Here is a 21332-nt window from a genome sequence, read left to right on the forward strand (position 1 = left end):
CCATATCAGGACGTCGTTTTATTTTCACTATGTGCCTTGCAGCTAATGGCAGTGGTGATAAAGATTTGCAGCACCACGGCACTAAAAAGTTATTTTATTTGACAGAGTGTTCCAAAATTATGTGGCATAAGATGAATATTTCAATATATTTCTGTCAGTCATTGGCACTGCCACTGCTGTTATTATGCTGGAGAGACTGGAAGGAATGAAGGACATTCTGCCAATACGTAAAACACTTCCTCCGGCAGCAAGCATCGTTAAGTGAAAATGATCAAAACTGGACAAATGGCATGGATGTTATTTGGGATCGATGCCCAATTTATGCAAACGTATATTTTTACAATGTTGTCCCAATTCCAAATATAACATCACTTTCAGATGGTATTGTTAGTGTTGCTGAATTGAAGATGGAACACTTCAGAATAATATAAAAATAAACTATTGATGTTATTTGTCACATTTCATTACTGTTAAGTTGTTTGTCACTCCCTCAGCATCATATAAAGTAAATCATTAAAATTGTGCGCTATTACATAGTAACAATCCCATGTATCATGGTGCTAATGCCATTACCAAAGAGGTATTCCACGTGATTATTATTAGAGCACAAGAAATGCCACTGACTTTTCTACGCAGCACTGCTGAAAAGCATATATAATCACAGAGGTAAGCAGGCCATTTAACTTGACTTCCAGTTCTGCAGACACAGAGCCAGAGGACACAATAATGACACTAGTGATAGAAAATAAATCCCATAGTCACAATTTTGTCGAACATGCTTTGAGTAAAAACAAGATAATATTTTATCACTTAACCTCCAAAAAGGAAATGTAAGTATGGGATTGAAGATATTGGGGATAACAATAGGCAAAGATGATCACTGCATCAAACATTTGATTCCAGAACCAGGGAAATGCCAACTGTGGATTGGATGGCAGGTGTACAAAGCGTAAGCAAACAGTGAAGTTTCTCTTGATATTCTTTGGAGGTTTTACTCACTCGCTTTGGAGTTACCTTTCTGAGGCTGTCGAACAGGGGTTCTGTTTGAAGCATTCACAGACTCAATATTCCAGAGGTATAGTCTGTATCGAAAGGTAGGTAATTCTAGTGAGCCTAAAGAAAACACAGGAATCTCACTATAGGTGGCTTTAAAGTGGATCAGAGTTGTGGCAGCACTTCACATCAGTTAGCTTCAGACATAGTATAAGCGCACATGGAAGAACAGGAGGCAGGACCTTCTTTCCATCAGATGTTCTGACAGAGGCAACCCAATCTGAAGTGGTTTGGAATGGTTGCTCAATAGCACTCACTTGATATCCTTATTCTATTTCAACAAAGCTTTAACAATTCTTATGCCTCTTTTGGTCTCTTCATTTGCTTGTGGTATCTGGCTGACTTAGACAAATTCATAGTCTTTTGTAAATTTCTTGAACAATTCATTTGCAAATTGTGGACCATTGTTTGAAACAATAAGAACTGGAATGCTATGCTTGGCAAACATTTCCTTTAATGAATTGATGACAACTTCTGAGGTTGTACCATGACGACATTTAACCTCTAACCATCTAGAGAAATAGTCAGCAACTATTAGCTATATCTTCCCCTTGCGCTTGCAAAGGTCCATTTCTAGACCAACCCCCATGGGAATGAGGATACCATCAGTGGTTCTTTCTTCTCTTGGTGATGGACTGCACAGGTTTTTTTTTTAAAATTCACTCCTGGGACATGGGTGTCGCTGGCTGGTCAGCATTTATTGCACCTCCCTAATTGCCCTTGGAGGGCAGTTGAGAGTCAACCACATTGCTGTGGTTCTAGAATCACATGTCGGCCAGACGGGGCAATGACGGCAGATTTCCTTCCCTAAAGGACATTAGAGATGGCTTTTTCCGATGATTGACAATGGTTTCATGGTAATCAGCAGATTTTTAATTCCAGATTTCTTTTTATTGAATTCAAATCCCACCATCTGCCATGGTGGGATTCGAACCCGGCTCCCCAGAACATTGGCTGAGTTTCCGGATTAATGGTAGTGAGAATACCACTAGGCCATCGCCTCATGCAGCTTGAAATCACTTTCTCTTGTGAATTTGAGATTCTTGGCCACCAGACTGAATTTTTCATTCAAGCACTACATTTTGTAATTCTCAGAAATCCTCAGGTATTTTCATAGAATCCCTACAGTGCAGAAGGAGGCCATTTGCCCCAACGAGCCTGCATCAACAACAATCCCATCCAGGCCCTATCCCCGTAACCCCATGTATTTACCCTGCTAATCGCCCTGACACTAAGGGGCAATTATCATGGCCAATCAACCTAACCTGCATATCTTTGGAGTATGGGAGGAAACTGGAGCGCCCGGATGAAACCCACGCAGTCACCCAAGGATGGAATTGAACCGTGTCCCCTATGAGGCAGCAGCGCTAACCACTTTGCCATCATGCCACCCCATTTTCTGAAGGATCACTTTGTGAGACCAACCTCTTGTTAATTAGATATTTGCGTTGCTTGAAGTATTGTTTCAATATAGGATTGTTTGGAACAAATTCAATTCATCCATCTTTACATTATTCTCCTGTTTGTTGGATTTCATTCAGCCTGTGTTGTTGCTGGCAGGAACTTTGTAGTCAATGAGGTTTGTGTCCGGATGTCCTTGATGGAAATTTATGTCCTTCTGTTCAGGACATTATATTAACATTAACACTTGGGTTCTGATGTCGGGTCATCAAAATGTTGGCTCTATTCTCGCTCCATAGATGCTGTCAGACCTGCTGAGATTTTCCAGCATTTTCTGTTTTTGTTTCAGATTCCAGCATCCACAGTAATTTGCCTTTATCGAGAAATAAATAACCGATGAAACAAATTTTAGTATTATTTTACGAAGAGCAAAATAAATGTCTGGGACATGCATGTGAGACTAAGGCATAAACTGAATTATCATAAACCAAGTTTATTTTAAAAGAATTACCTTAAAAATGTGCTTTTTTAATATCATAATATACATTCGATATTTCGCAAATATCAAATTAGTTTTTTTAGGGAAATAGAGACTGCACAACAATAATTATGAATTTAGTCAGCTGTTTAAAAACCCAGTTGCATCTCATTTTACAGGGCGTAGTGTTTCAAAGGTTTTTACAGAAGACCAATTGCATCGAAGGGCAAGTCCTTCTCAGTTCAATAATTTCTAATTGATTGCACACTAGAGGGATCTTCAGCGGCACACCATATGTAGATACCTAGAATCACTCACAACATCCTTCACTGTTCCTGGATCAAAATCTTCAATCTCCCGAACCTAACACTACTGTGGGTGCACCTCCATCACATGGGCTGCAGCATATCAAGAAGGCAGGTCACCATCATCTTCACAAGGACAATTAGGAATGGGCAATAAATTCTGGTCCTAGACAGTGACGCCACATCCCGTCACAACCAGTACATTTTAAAAATCTTCTAGATTTCCTTCTTTAAATTGTGCCTGTGCTGACTCCAAATGTTGCTGACGGTTTTAGAGGAGCAATAACAATGAACAATGTCAATTTTGCCATAAAACCTGGCCGTGAATTGTAACAGGGTAGCCTGATAAAGTGTAGGGCTGGCTAGGATTAGGAAAGGAGATCATCTTGTAGAAAGTTAATACACAAAATTGATCGTTTGCATCTGTATTCACTACAGAAGAGCATCCTGCTAATGTCACATTAAAGGAAGAGGTAGAGAAATTAAATAGACTAAAAATAAATAGAGGCATTTAAAAGGTTGGCAGTTCGCAAAGTGAAAAAGTCATCCAATTTGGACGCGGTGTATCTGAGATTAGTGAAGGATGTTAGGGTGGAAATTTCAGTGGGGTTGGCTACAAACCTTCAATCTTCCTTAGATACGAGTATCTGAATACTGGAGGATTGTAAATTCTACACCCATGTTTAAAAAAGGGGAGAGTATTAATTCCAGCAACTACAGGCCAATCAGTCTAATTGTGGAGAGTGGCGGGGGGGACCTGTTAGAGATGATAATTTGAGGCAAAATGAATTGTCACTTGTAAACATATGGATTAATAAATCACAGCCACTATGGGTATGTTAAAGGAAAGTCATACTTGACTCATTTTGTGTTCTTTTATGAAGTAATGGAAAGGGTTGATGAAGATGGGGCGATTGATGATGCATATAATAAATCAAAAAATGTTTGATAAAGTTAGCAACATGGAAGCCCATGAGTTTAAAAGGGCAACAGTAGCATGGATACAAAATTGACAAAGCAACAGAAAGCAGAGAGTAATGTGAATAGCTGGGTGGGATTTTCTGTGCAATCCACCGGGTATTTTGCGGAAGCAGAGGTGGTACGCCATTGGCCGGCAACAGGATCTTTTGGTCCTGTCGTCGTCAATGGGGTTTCCTGCAGAATGCACCCATTGTGGCTGGAAAACCCATGGCTGGGTGTGCGCCGTCAGCTGGACTGGAAAATCACACTGATGGGAATGGCTGGGATTTGCAGGCTGCTGCTTTTTACATGGAGGGAAAGTTTGGCTTGGTAATCCCCCAGTAGTTGGTGTTAGGAGTACTGCTTTTAAAAATATATTTATTAATGACGTGTAGCTAATTGCAATGTTTGCACATCACACTAAACTTGGAAATGTAGTAATCAGTGAGGAAGATAGTGACAGACTTCAGAAGAACATAGATCGACTGGTGAAACAGGCAGACACATGGAATATACAATTGAATGCAGGGAAGTATAAAATGTTGCATTTTGGTAGGAAGAATGAGGAGAAGCAATATGAATTAAAGGGTACAATTTTAAATGGAGTGTAGGAACAGAGAGATCCGGGAACATACGTATACAAATATTTGAAGATTACAGGTGTTGAGAAGGCTGCTGAAAAGGTATACAGATCACTGGCTTTACAAATAGAAACTTGAGTACAAAAACAAGAAAGTTATGGCCTCTTTATAAGCATTGTTTAGGTCCCCGCTGAATTGTAACCAATTCTGAACACCACAGTTTGAGAAGGATGTGAAAGTGCCAGAAAGGTCAAAGGAGAATTAAACTCAGGATGGAGAACTTCTGTAACTTATGGAAAATGGGTTGTTCTTCTGTGAGCAAAAATGGTGAAAGGGAAATTTAACAGAGCTATTCAAAATTTTAAAGGGTTTTGATATAGTATGGAGAGACAGTATCATGTGGCAGAAGAGTTGGCAACTAATCGGCAAAGATTTAAAGCAATTGGCAAAAGAACCACATATGAACTGAGGATAAATATTTTTATGCACCAACTTGTTAGGTCATTTCCCAAAAGGATGCCGGAAGCAGAGTCAATGATAACTATCAAAGGAGAACCGCATGAGTACTTGAAGAGGAAGAAGTTGCGTGGCTTTGGGAAAAGGACAAGGGAATAAAACTAATTGCGAAGTTCCTTCAAGGAGCTGGCAGAGGCATGATGAGATGAATGGTATCCTACTGTGATGTATCATGCTATGATTCCCTTCCAGCTTCTCCTGCTTATTGGTGCTTTGCGCTTCACTCTCTTTGCCTGATTATTTTCATCTTCACTTTGTGTCTGGGTTGGTGCTTGAATAAGTAAGGGGCCATGATGGATTTGGAGAGTCAGATATAGGAGTTTCCGGGAATACGTTCCCTGAAGCTGCCAAGCTGATAGATCTTGTTTCTGAAAAGAGCTAATACCTGTGAGGGACACAAAGGACATTCATTTTTTTTAAAAGTGCAATCTTGTGATTCTGAAAGCCCTTTCAACTATTAATATCTGGAGACTGAAACCACTCATTATCTGTAAACTGTGTTTCAATTAAAATAAACTTTATTTAAAAAATGAACTATTTTGTAACATAAAGTTAACACCTTTAAAGATATTGAATAAAATAACCTAGATTCTCTGTGAAATAAATTGGCCAACTGGTTTGGTTTGCAATTTATTCATAAGCAGCAAAGGAAATAGCCAAGAATTCTATTGCCTGAAGGCCATTTATTTTGGAACTTTTTGTTTACAATTTTGTTTTCTTCTCAGAAGGTTGAAGCGTAGACCGATGAATGACTTAGATCCATTCGTGTATAGAATGGGAGGAAGAAGCACTTCAGCCGGTGCAGAATTCAGATAGTATGAAACTATTTCCCCACAATGTTACATTGTGATATTTTGCATTGGTAGTTTAGCAGCTTCTCTCCCTAAATACATTCCAATTTTTTTGCATCAATAATTGTGTTACATTAGCACAAAGCATTCAGCATGAGTGGGACATATAGTAAATGAACAGGTGAAAAACATTTCTGGACATATACAAATACTCTGCATTAATGGCTGTGCATGTGGGAAAACAATTAATTTGGGACTTTCAAAGGGGAACAGGTTGCAGGAGCTTTGAAATCTCAATAAACAGGTGTCTTAGGAGTTGACTTGGTGCTTATTCAGAGGAGCTTATACTCAATAAAGATTTGATTTGAATAGACGATTATAGGATTAGGCAGAAAGTTTGATAAACTCGAGCAGCTGTTAACCATTTAAAAGCTGAGTTTTCACCATACTTCAATGTCTAATATATATGTGTGTGTTTTAACCTCAATTACAGGAGTAATTTTTTGTTCAAAGCTTTTGCAAAGTGGCTGGAAACAATCCACACAATAAGAACATAGAACATAGAACAGTACAGCACAGAACAGGCCCTTCGGCCCACGATGTTGTGCCGAGCTTTATCTGAAACCAAGATCAAGCTATCCCACTCCCTATCATCCTGGTGTGCTCCATGTGCCTATCCAATAACCGCTTAAATGTTTCTAAAGTGTCTGACTCCACTATCACTGCAGGCAGTCCATTCCACACCCCAACCACTCTCTGCGTAAAGAACCTATCTCTGATATCCGTCCTGTATCTCCCACCACGAACCCTATAGTTATGCCCCCTTGTAATAGCTCCATCCACCCGAGGAAATAGTCTTTGAACGTTCACTCTATCTATCCCCTTCATCATTTTATAAAGTATTTACTTTAAACAGTAAGATAAATTGGCATCTTATAAAAACCTTGAATTTCTGTGGACATAACAAAAATCAAGTGAGGTCTCTTTACTGTTATCAAAAAATATGAACAGAAAACACACTGAAGGGAACTTTAAGAATTGTTCTGCAAGTATCTTTCTTCTGCCCACATTTCAAATTCTTAAACCTTATTTGATCTCATGTCTGTTAGCACATTAAAAATACACAGAGGACCATTTTCCCCAGATATTTTAGTTGCTAATGTGCTCCAATGTAGGGCAAGGTGGGGTCAATTGAGATGCGAGGTCACCCTATGCCAAGGCATCATCTTGATCAAGGAATTGGAGCATGGAACTCCTGCATGGAAAATCATTAAGGACCTGATGACCTTGCCTGCTAGTGCTCATTAGGCTGTAAGGCATTTTGGTGACGAGAACTTGACAGTGACCAGCTGATTGGGAATAAACAAATTATTGCAGAGGATTGAGCTTTATTTGAAGGTATATTGCCTTTTACTGCATTGCTGGAGGCTTGAACAGGGTTTTTGAGACACATTCGGAGACATCTTGGAACATTATGTTAAGACATCAACACATTCTAGAGTATCTCTGAGGACATTGTTTAAAAACGTGCTGTGTTTCTTGACCTTATCAGCAGAGGAAAGGGAATACTGGCTCAGTATCATCTTTTTGGAAGGTCTCCTTATGGAAAGAAATACCTGTCTCCTTGGTTTGTAGTAGAAATGGGAGGAGGACACTAGCACAAGCAACATTAGCTGCCACAGGAGAGGGAGGCAGAAGGTCTGGGTGGATTCCATCTTCACTGTGGATGCAGGACATTCTTCCTCTTCTGGAACTCATCAATTTTGATTTCCAGTGCATCTTCTCACTTGGTCCCTGAATCATCCTGAAACATGCAGTTGTGTGTTAGCCAGCAAACCCCACACCTTCAGTGGAATTGGATGCCTGGAACCCACACACAATGCTCTATGGAATTTGTGTCTAATCAGCACTTGAGTGCTAAACCTACAGATGTCTCCTTTAGCACCTTCAGGCAAGTTCTAATTATGGTAATCAGCAATTAGGACCAAAATTGTGTGCTAAATCCAGACTTGCAAACAGGCTTATCTTATTAACACAGCACCCATTTAGCACCTGTCCTCCCCCTTTCACCACAATAACCCCTAAATTAACTTTCATCATCCATTTTAAGGAGCATATTGGCAAAATGACTGAACTGTGTCCTGTCCATTTATGAATGATTGAATAAGAAAATAAAATATAAAATTCTTCTGGTTAACCACATCAAGCTTTGAAAATGGCAACTCTTTTAAATGGGTTTTCTACAGCTGTTCTGGTAACATTAAAAGCTTATCAATTGCTGGGTGGCTCCAGTAACAATGTCACAGTGATTTTGTTTTGCTTTAATAATTGGAAAATGGTGAATAAGATTACTGTTAACAATGGATAAAAGCAGAGCACACAATGGCATGCTGATTGCTAAGGGGAAGAACTCGAATGGGCAATTTTCCAGTTCATAGTGAGAGACTTGAGCTGGAATATTGGAAAGTTGGGTGTGCATTGTGCACAGTTTTCCAATCTTGAGTTTAAATGGCTGATAAATCAGGTGAAATGTGTGACTGAATTTCTGATGTGTGCTCCTCAAGAACAAGGCTTGTTGCCAGAGGTGCAAAGTCAGTAAACGATCCCTTATACAGTCTAGATTACTTACTGTTAGCTGTTTGAGCAGGATATCTGAATATCTTTTGTAAATTTGAGAAATTCTTTTGGAAACTCAATTTAACCTTGTAAATAATGCAACAATCTTGTTATGTTCAAAATGACTCCCCTAGTCACTGGGTCTGTTCAGTCGTGTCCCATTTCATACAGATATGGCTCTCATCAAACCTCAAATTCAGGGACTACATTATTAAATGATTGAAATGTTTTTAGTTTTATTTTCATGTTTTCACTTTTTGCTCAGGTCTGTGCTCAGTATGCTAAGAGATGTCAATTCAAGTGAATTGGAATTTTCCTTCTAGTTTTAGCATATGTTTCTGAGATGAAGTAGTCAGGAATGGCTCTTACTTTAGGTTTGGCGCAGATCGGACATAAAGTAAAACTGTCTGTATGTATCATAATCCATCCAAAATTCAAAGGACATTTCTCACTGCATCAGTTTGACATGTCATTTGCCATAATGAAGGGGATAGATAGAGTGAACGTTCAAAGACTATTTCCTCGGGTGGATGGAGCTATTACAAGGGGGCATAACTATAGGGTTCATGGTGGGAGATATAGGAAGGATATCAGAGGTAGGTTCTTTACGCAGAGAGTGGTTGGGGTGTGGAATGGACTGCCTGCAGTGATAGTGGAGTCAGACACTTTAGGAACATTTAAGCGGTTATTGGATAGGCACATGGAGCACACCAGGATGATAGGGAGTGGGATAGCTTGATCTTGGTTTCAGATAAAGCTCGGCACAACATCGTGGGCCGAAGGGCCTGTACTGTTCTATGTTCGATGTTCTATGTTCATAATGATATCACTGCTGCCTCACAGTGCCAGGAATTCAGGTTCCATTCCCAGCTAGGGTCACTGTCTGTGCAAAGTCTGTACCATCTCCCTGTGTCTGTGTGGGTTTCCTCTGGGTTTTCTGGTTTCCTCCCACAGTCCGAAAGACGTGTTGGTTTAAGTGCATTGACCATGCTAAATTCTTCCTCAGTGTACCCGAACAGGCACCGGAGTGTGGCGATTAGGGGATTTTCACAGTAACTTCATTGCAGTGTTAATGTAAGCCTATTTGTGACACTAATAATAAATAAACTGTTGATCATATCCATTTGTGTCTACAAGGAACTGGGTTGAGAAATGTCAAACTGATTTTATGTAGGATCCTTACATGAAGTGGAAAAAAAGTACTTTCAGTGATTAGAAGACATGAAAAAAAATCTAAGTCACCCTAACTACTTGATAAAATTATTATTACTTTTAAAAATAGACAAATGGCTGGACTGATAAAATGGTTACCACTGACCATATGATGGTAACCCTGGAGGTTTCTGAGCAGTTTAAAAATGAACAAAGGCTAACACCCTTGGAATGTAACACTCCTTGTATTGTATAAACATTCCAGCCTAGCCAACACAAATAAAAGTTGGCAAGACATCTGTACCAGCCAGTTATGGACAAGGGCAGAGCTATTTTTCACTCCTCATCTCCAATGTTTGTGCTAATGGTTCTACAGTTACCCGCTCAAAACACAATGGGTTTTAAAAGAGAGCGTCGTTAGCTCATTAGCTTGATCCAAAAATACCCTGCCATATGACCAAGAAGTGAGCTGTTTGAATTACTTTAATTACACAGCTTTTGGGTTTTAGCTTCAGTTGTGATTTAACCTCTAACAAGAAATCTGGTCTCTAGGCTCGCAGCCTGCCTCCTTCTCTCAAAATCTGATCTCCAGATCACCGACAGAGTAACCTACTTTCCAGGATGCAAGAATTTTGCTGCTTCTACCTACCCACAAAACTCATTTACCAATCACATTCACCCAGCTATTCACTCACCGCACGCCCCCCCCCCCCCCCCCCCCCATAACCCACCTCCCCACCTCACCCACTTCATGCTATGGGAAAAAATACCATGATGCGCAAAGCCATCCGAGGTCACCTGGAGAATAATCCTGCTCTAGAAAAGCTTCTGCCTCATATCCGTGACAATGTTGCCTTAGTATTCACCAAGGAGGATTTGTGACCTGCTGATGCCCAACAAGGTTCCAGCTGCTGCCCTACTGGTTCAATTGCCCCTTGTGAGGTTACTGTGCCAAGTCAGAACACAGGTTTGGGTCTTGAGAAGATCCCCTTCTTCCAGGCTTTGGGCATCACCACTAAGATCTCCAGATGTGCTACTGAAATTTTGAGTGATGTGTAACTCATCAAGATCGATGACAAATTGGGAGGCCCCGAAGTCACTCTACTGAACATGTTGAACATCTCTCCCTTCTCCTGTGGCTTGGTGATCAAGCAAGTTCATGACAATGGCAGTGCGTACAAGCCTGAGGTCCTGGATATCAATGAAGAAACCCTGCAACAGTGTTTCCTGGAAGGAGTTCACAATGTGGACAGTGTGTGCCTGCAGATTGGTTATCCAACCATTGCCTCTATGCCACACTCCATCAATGGTTATAAGAGGGTGCTGCCTATTTCGTGGAGACAGACTATTTCTTCCCATTAGCTGAAAAGGTGAAGGTTTACCCGGCTGATCCATCAGCTTTTGTGGCCCTGTTGTCGAGGCTGCTCCAGCTGCTGCCAAGGACGAAGTGAAGGAGATGGATGATGACATGGGCTTTGGTTGGTTTGATCAAAGCCCAGCTAGTTGTGAATAAATGAAGAGCCAGCCTACCTATTTATCCACCTACCCACTTATTCATCAACTCAACCCAGCCACCTACCTACTTATCCACCTACCCCACCAACTACTCCTAGCACTCTACCCACCCATTTACCTATCCACTTACCCACCTACTCATTCACTCATCCACTTCATAATATTCAGAATTGTTGACCTTACCACACTGCAGCTAATGTTGTAAAAGAGGGATATACAGACAATGGATATGTCCATCCAGGCCATGTGTTATGCCAGTTCTCAAGTGTGCAATCACATGACTTCCTCCTTGAAGAGGTGGGCAACCGTCATGGCAAGTGAGATTTGATATGTGCTTAGACATGCATACCATCGCTCTGGCCATCAACCCTATGCACCAGTAGTGAGGGGGAAAGGTGGTGCCTGGACATTTCTCCAAATGCCCATTTTCCGGTAGTCAGGGAGGTAGTATCATGCACAGAGAGGAAGGAGGAGCACCAGACTTCCTTTATTCAGCCACTCTGCTGGTGATCCTAGTAGCCATGATGTGGAGATGCCGGCGTTGGACTGGGGTAAACACAGTAAGAAGTTTAACAACACCAGGTTAAAGTCCAACAGGTTTATTTGGTAGCAAAAGCCACACCTTTTGCTACCAAATAAACCTGTTGGACTTTAACCTGGTGTTGTTAAACTTCTTACTGATCCTAGTAGCCACACCACAGAGGAAACACCTGCACCTGTGCAGGAGCCCCTCAGCATGTCGTGGCCTCCAGCAGTCAGAGGTTGATCACCAAGGTTATGGCAGATGATACGATACATTACACTTCTCCACCTTAGCTGCAGATGGAGGGGTCACATCATGTCATGATGATCATGAATGCATGAAAATGAAGGCATGGTCTCACCCGGTTGACACGAGTGATCAACGTTTCTAAGATAGTTTATGATAGTGTTTGATTAAATCATTTTGTTTCTTTTATTCATGTGTGTCGGATGGTGTTACCTGGTTAGCTGTAAGTAACAAGCCAGTACTGGGGAAGTCGTGACCTCTCTGTGCTTGGAATAACAAGCAAGGCGTGGCTTGTCAACGTAAAATAGCGAGTTGCTCTTGGGAGGAAAGTCAGCAGTCCTGTACGCCAAGGCCAAAACATTGGGCTTCATGAAGTTTGCATTGCAGGGGGAGGTGAGGGGATGCCTGCACTGCAGAGAGACGGGGTAAGGGGCTCTGATGCCCTGATGCTAGTGATGATGGGGAGGGGGCCCTTTAACTTCAATTTGAGATTGGGGCACCCTTTATAAATGGTGACCTGATCTCTGTGGAGCTGGGCATGGCGACATCTTTAGACCCCATCTCTCAGGAGTGACAGAGCAAAACATGCCCCCTGCTGTTTTCTTTTATAAAGTGTCAGAAGATCTAGGGGAAAACCTGTCTGTTTCTCTGGGGAGAAACACACTGGTTTTCAATCAGAACCTGACACCGCCATTTTTTAAAGAAAATTTCACCCCCACATTTTAGGTTGAGGACCTTCTGCCTACTGACATGAAATGCGAATTGTTTCTCTCTCCACAGATGCTGCCTGACCTGCTGACAATTTCCATCATTTTCTATTTTTATTTCAGTGCCACTGCTACTTTGGAAGTGGTAAAATATTTACGATGGAATTCAAATCCGTTCAGTGGCTTCCTGAGATGCCATGTGAGATGTCTTCTGCAATAGGCCTTAATGAGCAGATTGATGTGATGTGTTCCATTGATTGATGTGCTCGGCTGGTTTTGCCACAAAGATAGATGTGGTACTTACAGCTGTTGGTTACAGTATTAATAAACCAAAGAGTTACGTGGCATTGAACGTTTCAGTAGCAGCCTTTGGGTCAGACAGTGGCATATAACAATGTCAAGTCTATGGATGTAGCACCAGTGTTATGAACCCACAGGGACTAATAAAAGAAATTGAACTTGCATTAACTGACTGAAAGGATAACATGACAAGCTTTCATGTTTGAAGACTTTTACTGTAACAAACAAACGAAAGGCACCATTGACTGACCCCTCTGATAAAAGCAAAATACTACAGATGCTGGAATCTGAACCAAAAACAGAAAATTCTGGAAAATCTCAGCAGGTCTGACAGCATCTGTGGAGAGAGAATAGAGCCAACGTTTCGAGTCTAGATGACCCTTTGTCAGAGCTCTGTTTTGGTAGGCAACTTATAGTCTAAATTGCAGTAAAGTTTTCTCATTTAACTTTTAAAATGACTGAAAATCCCCTCCACAATTATACTTTACTTTGTCCTTTAAGTAGACACTTCATTCTCCAGGAACCAGTTCAAAGCTATTGTCAGCTCCCAATGGCTTACTTCCTGTTTTATTTTTTAGCCTGATAACTTCTAATCCACAAAATTCTCCGGCCATTCACGCTAGTGGGATTCTCCAGTCCCGCTGGCAGCACACTCCTGCCCATGGGTTTCCCGCTGGCATGAGGTGATGTCAATGGGAATTCCCATTGACAGCAGTGGGACCAGAGAATTTGCGCCACTAGCAAACAATGTGCCACCTTCCGTTAGCGGGAAACACGTGGCTGGGAGGCTGGAGAATCTCATCCAATATGTTTGCTCTCTATGATAACTAGGCAAAGAAATACTTAGACATAATAAAAACAGAAAATGCTGGAAAAACACAGCAGGTCTGGCAGCATCTGTGGAGAGAGAAACAGAGTTAATATATGGGGTTCCACGTGACTTCTCTTCGGAACTCAATTCCGCTACGTTGCTGGTATGAGTGTGTTCCTCAGCTAAAGGTGTCATTTCATTTATCCTTCCTGCAGTAGAGGCACATCTCCTGCTGTGTCATCCAAAATACCACTGGGAGTGAAGGATAATGCAACCTGACAAGTCCTTTTTGTTGATCATGGATGTTGTGGAGCTCCATGACAATAAAAGTATGTGAGGAAAAGTGGAGCAAAAGCAAAATATTTTCATCTGATAAAATTCTGCAGCAGGTGTCTTTACTCCACTGCAGCAGATTTATTTTCAACATAATCTTCTGTGTCTGAATTGTTCGACTTACAAATGAAAAATATACTTGAACATTAGGTCAAGTTTCTATAATAAAATGTATGGAAAATACAATTTAAAACAAGCACCAAATTAGTTTTGAGGTCTGGTTTCATTGTGCGCATCAGGAAGGATTTGCTACATTCAGTCCAAAAGCCGCTTTCACTTTACTTTGAACTTTACAATTTCCTTGTTTCTAATCTCTTTAGCTTCTGTTTGATTTACCTGAAATTCCCTGCACAGATATCTGTCACTTTATAACATACTAAAGGATTGTATCTGTCACGTGAGCGCTTAGATAGGTACCTTAAATAAGTTTTCTACTAAATCTTATTGGATAACGGATTATGATTGAGTTGGTGATTTAAAGACTACAAGTGAATGACTGTACGAATGTAAGGTAGCATCTGTACTGCAAGGTATTTAATCTAATAGAAGCTGATACATTGTACAAAGAAAATGATTAATAACAGTGCACTTTCACAGAGCTTTATGGATGCAATTTTCTGCAAAGAAAACCCCAAAACGATTTGTGCCAAGTCATTTTACAATTTAAATACATAAAATTTGTATTACAAAGAGGATCAATAGCAACATGGCAGCATGGCACTACAGCTTGCTGATTTATAAAAGAATTCTCAGGGCAGATTGCAGCCTTTGAGAGAGAATTATCCATGTGCACGGATAGCCTTGTAACCCGAGGGGTACCTTTCCACGACGGCATCTTTGTTGTAAATGTCTCTGCTAGCAAATGCATATGTAAAATAACATGGATGATACCCAAGTTAGAGAGCTTGGCCAGAGCTCTTAGCGTCAATAGGGTAACATTCCATCTTGGGCATGTGACAAACTGTTAACATCATATCATCAGCAATGCTGCTCTTCAGTGTCTTCAGCAACTGCCAGCAGACCAAAATGTGACCATCTTGCATCTGTTGCACTGTTTTGTCTGCTTTTGACCAAGCTTAGATGTATGCCTTGGCAGTGCGCCTTTGGTGCCCTGGACATTGCAGTTGTGGTCTTTGTTCCAAAGATTTCCATATTATGAACAAAAATAACTGACTGATAACTCCAGGGTTCGATCATGCAGAAAATTCTGGCAAAAGCAATACCCATTATACACATTTCCTCTCTTGGTTTGGACAATGTTCTATTTAGATGTTGAACTTTTTTTTATTAAAATATGTATGATGACATATGTGAGGTGGGTTGTTAATACCTCTGCAGGGAATTTGGTGATTTTGATGCATTTCTCTGAATAGTATAAATAATCGCAGTTACATCTCAAGAATTAAAGGAGCTGGTACAATTTCAAATTTTATAATTGTTCTCAAATGCATTGAAGTTTTTCTGGGATTGTTGCCACTCACCAATGGCATGCCTGTGCTATGCATGGAGCAGGTGTCCTTTCAATAGGAAGGTAACTAGAGACATTCAGACTGTCACAGGGCGAAGGATGTGCTTATTTTATTCATTCCCAGTCCGTGGGCAACATTGGTAAGGAGACATTTACTGTCCTGAGTAACTGGTGGTGGACATTCTGCTCGAACCACTGCTGTCCTTGTGTGATGTGAAAATAGAATAAAACCATGACTTTGCAAAAGCGGATGAACTGAAGAATACATGGAAAATTGTTTTTTCACGCTCTGAATCAGATGTAACATTAAACTACTGAACAGATAAGAAGATATTAAACAAAACTAGGTTTTGTGCAAATCTAATCAATAATTGTGAAAAGTCACAAGGTTTTATAGATATAAGCCTCTCAATAATAGATGTTTTACCATTATTATACAATATAAATCTAAAGACAATTGAGAGTGTCGAACTCAGCCAAGGACTGGGAGTCTCGATTTATTGTCCACTAGTAGACTATCGTCAACAAGTAAGCTATGGTTAGCAGCAAATGGGATTAAAATTATATTGGATTCTAATTTGTCTCATTTCTACTTAATGCGTTTACCTAATATGTGGTACAAAAGTCAAAACTGTAAGGGGAGATTCCCCAGTCCACACTGGCGCATAATCAGGAAATTACCCATAATTTTCCAACTATTAGTTTTGGCAAACAAAAAAAATCACAGGCAGTGCTCCACAATTTTCTGCAATGAAGAATTAGTTAGTAAAGGAGGGGACAAAAGAGAATAGAAGAATGTAAGAGGAAAGTTAGGAAACCTATCAGGAAGGCGAAGAGAAATTGTAACATGAAGGAACATATAAAGTGGTTAACGCTGCTGCCTCACAGCTCCAGGGACCTGGGTTCAATTCCTGGCTTGGGTCACTGTCTGCACATTCTCCCCATGTCTGCATGGGTTTCCTCTAGATGCTCTGGTTTCCTCCCAGAAAGACGTGCTGGTTAGGTGCATTGACCATGCTAAATACTCCCTCAGTGTACCCGAACAGACGCCGGAGTGTGACGACTAGGGGATTTTCACAGTAACTTCATTGCAATGTTAATGTAAACCTATTAGTAACACTAATAAATACATTTTAAACTTAAGAAATAACAAATACTCAACTAACAAAAGGAAATTAGAGTCACTAAAGGATAAGCAAGGTAAACTCAGGTAATGATAGGAAATGGCAGAGATATTGAATATTCATTTTGCTTCACTTTTTAATAAATAACATAATGGAATAGAGACTTCGGTAGAGAATGAGCTTAAAAGGAATATTTGCATGCAAGGTGAATATATTTCCTTACACTCAGGATTTTATTTCATTTAAAATAAATTCCAGCAGCAGGCTATTTTGCGATTTTAAAAATAATGGTTATTTATGCTTGCTCCCAATGTTTAAAATACAATTTCTCAATCTCTCAACTCACTCACACTATCACATATGCACAGATTAGAAACAGATGTCAAAAATTGTCATTATAAAAATGGAATTGATATCTCAGTTTCTATCTCAGTGTAGGCCTGATGTCTTCTTAATTGAGTGAATGGCTTTTAGAAACCAAGGATTATCATGAAACAGCAAAGCCTCTTCTGGATGCAGAGCCAGGGAATTGTTCTCAGTTGGACTTGGAAGCTGGAGCAAGCACAATGTTTCTCTGCTGAAATTGCTTTGTTCAACGTATTTTAAAAGTGCAGTTCCTGAAGGTTAGTTTCAGTCTAAAACTGGGTTTCTGGGTTCCAGACACCACGATACAATGGCAGTTGACAATGGACATTCACTCTGATCTCTACTCCAACTTGAGTTCATATATTCTCCTTTGATCAATATAGCATTTGGAGACCAACTGTCTAGCGATCCCATATTGCTTAAATGCTGGTTCATCCTTAAATAATGTGATATCTGAACTTCATAATGGATACAAAGCACCCTTATTTATGTCCACGTTTAACTAAATATTGGCCACAGGGCAGGATTTTATGGCCTCGCTCAACCCGAGACTGGAAAATCCCACCTGAGGTCATTGGACATTTCCACTGTCCACCCCTTACCCGCACCGATTCCGTGGCAGGCGGGGCGGTAGAATTCCGGCAACAGAGCCAAATAATGTCCACAGTTTAAATGTGCATAGTTGTTGTAATGTAACCAATGATAATATTGGATCTGTTATAATGCAACCAATGGTAACATGCTGTGAGGGTCAGCTGACCCGGTAGACAATGTAATCAGTAACAAACTGATGTGGTCAGCAGACCAGCTGACCCAGTATAAATAAAAAGCAGGTGGGAATTGTGAGAAGCTTGCAAGGCCCAGGGTGTGGCCCCAAGTGTTGGAGTAATGAAGTTTTTTCACTAAACCTTTTTCTTTGATTTACTTTTTGAAGTTAGTTCATTTATTGCTTGCAACTGAAGTATCCCTACTGATGGATGAACATTGGTAGCAGAGGAAAACCCACCATAGCTTGGTGTTTGTTTTGTAAGGCCTGAAGAGGTGCTACAGATTCAGGACATGACCATGGCAGAAGGTAAAAGCAAACTTATGTTGTTTGATTGTCCCCGTTTTTTCAGATACCGAACCATATCGGCAATAGAAGGCAGAAGTGGATCCTCGTTACTACAATACCAAGGAAGAAGCAAGGTATGGCCTTAACTTCGTCACTTCTGGCTAGAAGTAAGATGAGGAGCAAAATGTTTTCTGACTGGACTGCAGATGCTCTGGATAAAGAGGAAGGGTTACAGCTCCTGTTGCAATATCTGGATAAGTTTTATCAAAAAGAAGAGTTTTGAAGAATTATGAAGGGTGGGTGATTTTTGACAGGATTAGAAGACAGGAAAGCCGATCCATGGAGGAATATATCATGGATTTTGATAAGGGCCATAACAGGCTAATGAAATTTAAATTGCAGATTCCAGATGCGGTATTGGCCTTTAAGTTGCTGGAATGTGCATGTCTCTCTCAGATGGATAGTCTTCTGGTAATGACTGGAGTACAATTTAAGGAAACAAAGCCCCTTTTTGATCAAATGGTAACATCATTAAAAAGGTTTTTCAGGAAACAATCGTTCCCTGCCACCTTTTTCAATTCAGATCGGAATGCCATAGCACCCAGAGTAGAGGATTCAACGGCAGCTCAGCTACATGCTCGAGCAAATGCTACACAAAGGCCCCTAAACAGGGACAGTTACTTTACTAACAGACCTGATGTTGAAACCGGATATAACCGATTTGATAATGAGGAAAGTAGACACACATGGGAAAGTGACAAAAGACATTTAAATTGAAGAAATGGTGAAGGGATTGTGAATCACTGTTTTCAATATCATTCCCCATATCACTACATAGTGAAGTGTCCAAAAAGAAAGTCTTTGAAACCACACATGAGAATATGTAGAAACTGGCAGTGATGAGGACAAGGACCATGAAGGCATTGTTTTATTCACAGAAAAATTGAGCCCAATAATGAATGTGCTGATGATAGACTCTTTCAACTGTGCAGTTTTGGATAGAGGATGTACATCAACTCTATGTGGCAAAGATTGACTAAATTGCTATTTAGGGCCCTATTTTACCATTTTGATTCTAGGTCTTTTCTCCTTGGAGAGGTGAAGGATGAGGGGTGAACTGATAGAGGTGTATAAGATGTTGAGAGGAATTGATAGAGTGGATTCTCAGAGGCTTTTACCCAGGGCTGAAATGGTTGCCACAAGAGGTCACAGGTTTAGGGTGCTGGGGAGTAGGTACAGAGGAGATGTTAGGGGTAAGTTTTTCACTCAGAGGGTGGTGGGTGCATGGAATCGGCTGCCGGTAGTGGTGGTGGAGGCGGATTCGATAGGGTCTTTTAAGAGACTTTTGGATAAGTTCATGGAAGTTAGTAAGATAGAAGGTTATAGGTAAGCCAGTAGGTAGGGACATGTTCGGCGCAACTTGAGGGCCGAAGGGCCTGTTTGTGCTGTAGCTTTTCTATGTTCTATGTTCTAAGTGCTGGGCGGACTTGAAACTGGGAGTGTTTCAGATCCAACTTTTAGACCTGTTCTCAGGCGCCCCCGTACGCAGTCTGCCTGAAAAATATCAGCTATTCCGAATCACGCTGCACTGTGGGCGGGGCTTAACGCACCCGAAACCCTACAGCTCCGATTGGTGCCTCCAACTGCGCATGCGCAAAAAAAAGATAGGATAACGCTTCCCTGCCACATCCCTCCCGAGCCGGATAATGCCTCCTCCTGGCCCCCACAGACATTGCCCCACCCCCCACAACATTACTGACCCTCTTATCCCCCCATCCCCCCACCAGCCAGACCGATCACGGTCCCCTCCCCCCCTTCCCGCACACCGATTTCAGGCAGATTGGCAGCGGACCCCCCTTCCCCCGACTGATCTCAGGCAGAGTGGTAGTGGACCTCCTTTCTTCCCCCACCAATCTCAGGCAGAATGGCAGCGGACACTCCTTACCCCCCACTGATCTTAGGCAGGGAGATCCCCCTCCACTCTACAGATATCAGGTCGGGTGATCCCCCTCACCCCCACCCTGGACCCTCCCGCACAAGGCCCCCATCTCCTCTGGACTCCGAGGCTATGTGAGACCTCCCTCTCTCTCCCCTGTCCCCAATCATGGAGGCACTGATCTGCCACCCATCCCTCCCCAGCAGCACACCTGTAAGTGCTCACTTGCCTTCCCCTCAATGCCACCAAACTGCATGGAACTTGCTGGAATGTTCTGCCAAACTGCCTGCAGCTGATCTGCCCTAACGAGGGGCAGCTCCATTAAAGACTCAAGAATGGACAGGCAGGCAGGCAGTGCAGGGAAAAATGAGCTCACAACCAGCTCCCCGATTTTCTAAGAGCAACCTGGGGAGGCTACCGGATGCAGCAGAGGCGAGTTGGGACACCCTCTCCCCCCCAGGAGGATGCAGACCCATGGGCTCTGATGGCAATGCGGCCTGGGGGGGGAAGTCGCCGCCTCGGTCAGTGCCAGGGCACTGGCCCCCTGAACCAGAAAGCAGTGCTGGAAAAAGTCAATGACCTCATCCGTGCAGCAAGGGTGAGTGCTGAACCCCAACTTGCATCTTCCCCCAAATCTCCCCCAGATTCTCCCATCCCCTGCATCCTGCATGCTCCCAGCTCCTGACCCCCAAGAGCCCCACTGTGCTTGCCCTCTAAGGGCCAACACCTAATACTTTGCAAGAATCACGCCCCCATTTCTTTCATGGCTCCTTCTGTCTCCACAGGAGAAGACTGACCATAACAGCCATGAGAGGGCAAAGACAGGGGGTGGTGAGCCAGACCTCCAGGCCCTCACCTCCTTTGAGGAGCAGGCGCTGGAGCTCTCCAGAGAAGGGGAGATGCGGGCTGTCAGTGACAGCATAGTCGGGCTGCCGACAAGACATGAGCACCTGTCATTCCTCCACTCACTTTGAGGCAACTTTTCGGGGGCATGAGTTTCAGGTACGAGGGGCAAGGTTTAAAGGAGATGTACGAGGCATGTTTATTTGCACAAAGAGGGTAGTGGGTGCCTGGAACTCGCTGCCGGGGGAGGTCG

At 41.9% G+C, this 21332-nt stretch overlaps 1 pseudogene; it reads left to right on the forward strand.

The window, feature by feature from the left end:
- The first annotated feature begins 10609 nt into the window (after positions 1 to 10609).
- Positions 10610 to 11306, forward strand: LOC144495082 (large ribosomal subunit protein uL10 pseudogene; annotated as a pseudogene).
- Positions 11307 to 21332: the final 10026 nt, after the last annotated feature.

Source organism: Mustelus asterias, chromosome 1 (genome assembly GCF_964213995.1).
Source record: "Mustelus asterias chromosome 1, sMusAst1.hap1.1, whole genome shotgun sequence".
In the NCBI taxonomy this organism is placed as follows: domain Eukaryota; kingdom Metazoa; phylum Chordata; class Chondrichthyes; order Carcharhiniformes; family Triakidae; genus Mustelus; species Mustelus asterias.